At 38.3% G+C, this 7308-nt stretch overlaps 1 pseudogene; it reads left to right on the top strand.

Moving 5' to 3' along the window:
- The first annotated feature begins 5161 nt into the window (after window positions 1–5161).
- On the top strand, window positions 5162–6097 carry LOC118913790 (tubulin beta chain-like; annotated as a pseudogene).
- Window positions 6098–7308: the final 1211 nt, after the last annotated feature.

Here is a 7308-nt window from a genome sequence, read left to right as displayed (position 1 = left end):
GAAAGAAGGTATATATGTGTATGTCTACTCAATTTTACAAGAATTGGATCAAGAAGCTTTGTCTTATTGATCTTTACAAGTATGATAAATAAATGTTACATTATCAAAATGATTTATTTTTTTCTCAGTATGTTTTCTTTACTGTGTGCCTAATTTTAATTATTTAATTTCTGCAATTTCAATTTTAAGTAATCGATTTAAAGATCACCAAATCTGATGTACTACTTCTCTTTTTTGTTACCAGTGAAATACCTGAATTCACATAATTGTCTCTCAGCATTGTAAAATTCAATTATTTTAGTTACAAAACTAAGTTAATAGTAAAATAATTTTGGAAACATTTTTAATGCTGTAAAATAACTGTTACTCTGAAGACTGACAAGACTTTTGTCACAGAACATATTCAAGATTTGATGCCTAAATCCCACTTTTTTTATATCTAGGTATCTATTGTCCTATACTTTATACCACTATTTTCATATGTTCTAAAGCCATTCTTGTCAATATTATTTGAAAGAGAACCATAGCTCAAGTGGTTAAAATACATGGCACACTTAATAGAAATTGTATTTTTCTACTGAATATTCATATTAATAAAATTTGAATTTATTTGATAAAATGTTATAGTAAAAAATTTGTTATGTGTAAAATAATTCATGCACATTAAAAAATAACTCAAAATTAAAATTACTCAGACTTACTACCTATTAACACTTCTGATTTAACAATATTTAACAGTTTCCATTTTGCTCTTTTGGTAATTTTTGATGAAATTCAAAAAATTATTTCTGGTCTTCATTTATCAACTTTAGACTTTTTCTATTTATTTTTCTGAAATATGATGAATATTTGCCTTGGGGAGCTTTTTTTTAACCTTTTCCACCCTTTTATTATTAAACTGCTGTTAGGTTTTTAAATATACATGTATCTTTTAATTTTAAATGATATGTGTAGCTCTCTACTTTTTACCTCACTAAATGAAAAAAGACACCCCTAATGTAAGATATAAAAATTGAAAACACTAAACCCCTAGAGTCACCTACTCAATTCTAACTTTCCCTTCCAATTTAAGATACTCAGACCATTAAAACTCTATTGATAAGGTTTATCAAACTTGTAGTCAGTCCTCTAATAAAAATTACAATATCCTTGTTTTGTCACAATTTTATTCTAATGTGAAATAAATAAAGAGCATTACACTGTTTGTGTAAATATTATTTGTTAATAGAACTGGACTGTGTATACAGAAAAAAGAGCAAGCATAGAGAAACATAGCATAGAGCTGACAACCGAATTTTGACATGAGAACTGTGAAATTTTTAAAAAGAGCTATCTACATTTAGGTAAAATATACCACACTTCTTTTAAACCACTTCATTGAGATATGATTGTCATACAGAAAGCTCTATATGTTTAATGTATACAACTTGATGACTTTGGAAGTGTCCACTTGTCAAACCCTCACCACAAAAAATACTGAAAACCTGTTACCTCCTGAAGTTTCCTCTCACCCTCCATTTATTTGATAAATAAAGAAAGACACGTACTATATTTTCTCACTAAAACTCAAGTTGAAATTTCATTTTCCTTCAATTTAGGCTGTAATTTTTATGCAGCTTTTGTTTTTCTCTGGAGTCTAATTACTTTTGATTTTTCAGACTTGGCAGAGGAAGCATAAAATGTCCTTATAAAATCAATGACATCATCCAGATTCTTTGTCATAGTGTTAATGTTCTATATAACACAATTGCTTTCTAAAGGGTTGCTCATTTGTTCCTGGAATATTTTCCAGTGGAAATTCCTGTTCTTCATTCTTCGTTTTGCTGGAAATATATGTTCAAGCAATTTCTTTTTCTGGAACTAACAAATATGATAACAGACACTTCAAGACCTTGCATATCTACAAATATTTTCTTTTTGTTATTTTTGCTTTTTGCCTTTTTGTTTAAATTTTTATTAGTCATATAATTCTGTTCCAGATTAATTTTTGTCAGAATTCTGGGGAAATTTCTCCTTGGTTACATATCGTACAATATATTCAATGAGAAGTCTAGCATTACTTATTTTTGCTATTGTTATTCTTTGTGTGTTTCTATTTTTTAAGCTTAGGCAATCTTCTCTTTGTTTTTGTGAATTTGAAAATCTATTGCCTGTGTTTAGGAAAAGGGATTTCAACATTTATTTTGTGAGTCATTTAGTGGACACATTTAATCTAATTGTGAATATTATTTCTAAATTCTGTTGTGGTTTGAATATTCCCTTATTATTTTCTGCAGTTTTACTCTTTCAGATTGTTCGAACTACTTGGATTGGTATTTTATATTTATCAATATTTGTGACATTTTTCACATCGTTTCTTTTTCTTTTTCTCTTGGTTCAAGACAATTTTCTCAATGTTACCCTACAAACTTTTTAAAACTTTTAGCAATCTCATAATTTTAGACTCACAGGAGGGTTGTAAACAAAAATAGACAATTCTACTATATCCTTTACCTAATTTTTCCTCATGAATATTCACCTTACATAATGGAGGATAATTTTCAAGATTAAGAAATTAACTTTTGCACAGTACTATTGATTAAACTAAGAAACTAACTGTGGTACAGTACTATTAAACAGTGGAATTTGTTCACAATTCATCTTTTTTTCTTCTCCATTAATAGACTTCTCGTTTGGGATCCCCTTGCATTTACTTGTTGTATCTTCTTAATCCTCTCCAATCTGTGAAAGTTCCTCAAGTCTTTTATTGCATTTCAAGACCTTGAACATTTTGAAAAGTAATGGCCAGTTTATTTTTACAGTGCCCTTCAATTTGAGTTTGTTATTTTCTAATGAGTACACTGAGGTTATGCATTTTGGGGAAGAATACCACAGGAGTCATGATCCTTTCTCAGTGCACCATATTAGGGTATAAATTATCTCATTAAGCATGATTCATGTTACCTTAACTGTGTAAAGAGTATGTCTGTCAGGATTCTACATTGTGAAGTCACTATTGTTCCTTTTGTAATTACTAAATAATTGAGGGAAGATATTTTGAGAATATGAAAATAACTACTTCTGCTCAAACATGCACTATTTCATCACCCACTGAAGATCTTGCCTGCAGCAATTACTACTGTGGTGTCCTAATGATGATTTTCTGTATCCCTCACTCCTTCTTTACCTACTTGTCTACAAAGAAGAGATGTCATTTCTTTCCATTTATTTGTTCAGTTATTTATTTATTGCCAGATGAACTCATGGATATTTGGTGATTATAATCCTATTCTGTCATTCCCTATTTTGTTATTCAGCTTGATCCATTGGGAGCTATTTAAGATTGGTCCCTGTGTCCTTTTAACATGCTTTTGGTCTCTGATGCCACTAAATGCTCTAGGCTCATCTTGCATATTTATTGCCACAAACCTGAAATCAATAACTTTACCAAGGAGCCCTGGGTCCTTTATTGCAAAATTATGTTTAGAAACCAAGATATAGGTAGTGGTGTGCTTATTGCTGCTGCTTCTAATTCCTCTTAGTGAATAGATCTAGGAATATATATTCATCAATTCCTGCATGTACACATATCTGTAATTTTGTGTGCATGCATGTATGCATGAAATCTGTAATCTGTCTATCACCTACATTTAGTATTGACACTCCAGTCCAGCAGCACAGCATTTATTCTAGTACTACACATTTAGTCATTTATACCTTCCATTTTCCCCAACAGTGAGAAACCTGGCTTTAATTATATACAAACATGTACTTACTTGTTCAGCCCTATTATGAAAATAAAGTAGTTTTGGATTTCTTAAGCAATATCCAAGGAAGAAACATACCCTCCAGGTAGAGTGTTTGCATACATTTCCTTATTTATTTATACTAACAATATCCAGTCAAAACACTATTTTCCAAATTTATTTCCAACAGCTTTTTTCCCCATCCCCTTCAGTGTGGTTATATGACTCAGTTGTAGTTCATTTATATTGTTATACTCCATCTATTTAACTATCCTTATTTTTAAAAATTTATGTGTTAAAAATCACTTTGTAATGCACGGTTCCATGTGTGTTGACAAATTCTTAAAAATGTATATTTACCACTACAATTTCATGCAGAACAATTCCATCATCCCAAATGCCTCTTTATATTCAGCCTCTTCTTCCCAAATCCCAGGGCATAGCACCAACGGCTATTTTCCATCCTTATCGTTTTATCTTTTCCAGAATATCATATATAAATGGAATCACACAGTTGGTAGTATTTGGTGTCTAACTTCATTCACTTAGCCAAATGTATTGAAGATTTAGGAGTTATCTGTAAGGATATACAAAAGTCTATTTATGCACTCACTGACTGAAAGGCAAGTTTTTTTTCCTAATTCTTGGTGATTGTGAGTGAAGCTGCTATGTTTGTATACAGCTGCGTGTGTGTGTGTGTGTGTGTGTGTGCGCATGTGTGCATGTGTGTATGTGTGTGAACAAAGTTTTTCATTTTCTTTAGTAATACAATTGGTTCATACTGGAACTAGAATTATATTAAACTTCATAAAATACTGTCAAAATGTTTTCCATGTATGATTTTGTGTTTCTAACAGAATTGTGTGAGACCTGTAGTGCATGGCATTATTGGCATTCCTTGATATGGCCAGTTTTATTATTGTTATTTTATTTGCTTACTTTTGGTATTTTGATAAGTATATAGTGTTATCTCATTGAGATAACAACTCCCTAATGATTAATAATGTTGAGCATCTTTTCATAGACTTATTGCCATATCTCTATCTTCTTTGGTGACACCTATCTTCAGATCTTTCCCCCATATTGTTTATTAGGTTATTTTCTTACTGTTGAGTTGTGAGATTTCTTTACACATTCTGCAAACGAGTCTTGAATTAGAAATTTAACCCATAAACATTTTCTTTGAGTATATCCCTTGTCCCTTCATTCACTTAACAGCGCTATAAGTAGAACAATAATTTTAAATTTTGGTAAAGTCCAATGTAACAGTATCATTTTTCCCCTTACATATCATGCTTTTGTTCTTGTATTGAATATATCTTTGCTTAAACCATAGATAAATTTTCTCCTACAATTTCTTCTTAAAATAACATTTTGTAAATATTTCATGATTTTATATTTTTCATTTAGAACTATGAACAATTTTGCATTATTAAAATGTCCTGAGGAAAGAGGCCACAAGCTGTGACTGCCTACAGGGCTTCCAGCTGACACCCTCCCTGGTTGGGACTGAATCTGGAATGGGCACCCTCCTCATAAGCAAGATCCAAGAAGAGTACCTGGACAAGATTATGAACACATTCAGCATGGTGCTCTTGTTGGACAGGGTAGTGAAGCCCTATCATGCTACCCTTTCAGTCCCCAGTTTCAGTTCCTAGAAAACACAGACAAGACCTACTGCACTGATAATGAAGCCCTCTGTGACATTCAGTGCATAAGCCTGAGTCTGACCACACCCAACAATGAGCTGAAACACCCTGGTGTTGGTCTCCATTACTGCAGGCACTACCTGCCTGTGCTTCCTGGCTACCCTACAGCAAGCTATCCATCAACATAGTCCACTTCCCCACCAACACTTCTTTATCTGCTGCTTCACTCCACTCACAGGCCAGGGCAGCCAGCAGTACCAGACCCTGATGGCGCCAGACCTCACCCAGCAGATGTTAGTCATCAAGAACGTGATGGCTGCCTGTAACCCCTGCCATGGCCAATATCTGACCGTGGCCACCATGTTCAGGGACCCCTGCCCATGAAGGAGGTGGACAAGCAGATGCTTAATGTCCAAAGTAAGAACAGCAGCTATTTTGTCAAGTGTATACCCAACAGTGTGAAGACCACCGTCTGGGACATCCTGCCTTAGGAGGCTAAAAATGCCTGGCACCTGAATCAGCAACAGCACAACAGCTATTTCTTATATCAGTCAGATGGTGGGAGCTTACCACAGGGGGCGAGGAGACTGGCCAAGACAAGCAGTCACCAGTCCTGGGTGTTTCCCAGTGTCCCTCTGGAGGGCCTGGTCAGAGTGGGCTCACATGGCTGTCCGGCCACGCGGTCAGCAAGGCCTTGTCAACAAGTGGGTCTCCGTGGAGTAAAGTGTGGCGGATGTTTGGAGCGGGAGACAGCCTGGAGGATGAGGTGCAGTGGCGGCTCCGGCTGGTCGGGGAGAGGAGGCTGAGAAGCGAGGCGAAGAGAGGCAAAGACTGGGCATAGCTCAGGAACAGGAAGCTGCTGACTGATGTGGCCTGAAGATCTACTGGGTGAGCAAAGGGGGCGCCTTCGGCACCGGCATCTCCAAGCAGGAGGCAGAGCAGGGCCCAGAGGTGATTTCCAGTGCCTCCCAGGTGGACCAGACCTTCAAACCAGGGCTTCTCGGATCACGGGGTCCCCCAACAACCGACTCCCACATGCCCTGCTCAAGGTCTGCACGCAGTTCCGGCAGATCTTCCTCAAGCTGGGCTTCACCCAGGCCTAGAGACAAACTCCTCAAGGACTTATTCTGGAACTCTGGAGCCCTCTTGCAGCGCCAGCAGCACCCAGCGTGAGACCAGTGAGACACCTTCTTCCTGCGAGATTCAGCCGAGGCCCTGCAGCGCCCAGCGGGCATGTCTGCTCTTCCCGCTGACAGGGCGGCCGTAGCTTGCAGGGACAGGCGCGCCTCCAGGAGCGGACCCGGCGCGGAAAGTCCTGCGGCGCGCCAACCACGCGAGCCTGCCTGCGCACGCGTGCCTCCAGCCCGCGCCCGGGAGCCATTCCCGCCGGCCGAGTACTGGCGCAGCCTGTGTTCCAAAAAGCCGGGACGCCGTGCGCCCGGCGAGTTCCACCAGATGGAGGGTGTGGTTGGCTGAGCACACCCTCACCCTGGGCCACCTCATGGGTGCCATGCCAGAGTTCTCCACAGAGCCGGCTCTCAGTCATCTCTCTTCAAGGCGGCTAACGCCTCTGACAGCCCAGCACGGAGGTGTTCAGCTACCACAGAACCTGAAGGAGCAGGTGGAGGTTGGGAACTCTGGGCCCTTCTGAGATGCTGCTGCCCGTGGAGCTCCCCCAGAATCAGTCAGTCATTTCCTGGGGCCTCTCCCTGGGGGGCCTGGTGGTCCTCAAACAGCCTCAAAAGATCCGGGAGCCAGTGGGCTGCAAAGTGAATCAGGTGATAGTGTCTGGAAGTCTCCTGGGCCGCCTGAACGCTGAACCGGGATGCAGGTACAGATGGAATTGGTGAAATATAGATAATACAATTTATGAGGAATAGATGGACGATGTGTATATGTATGTGTGTGTGTGTGTGTGTGTGTGTGTGTGTGTG

Source organism: Manis pentadactyla, chromosome 2 (genome assembly GCF_030020395.1).
Source record: "Manis pentadactyla isolate mManPen7 chromosome 2, mManPen7.hap1, whole genome shotgun sequence".
NCBI lineage: Eukaryota > Metazoa > Chordata > Mammalia > Pholidota > Manidae > Manis > Manis pentadactyla.
Note: the sequence above shows the minus strand (reverse complement) of the source record. Positions and strands in the feature narration are given on the sequence as shown.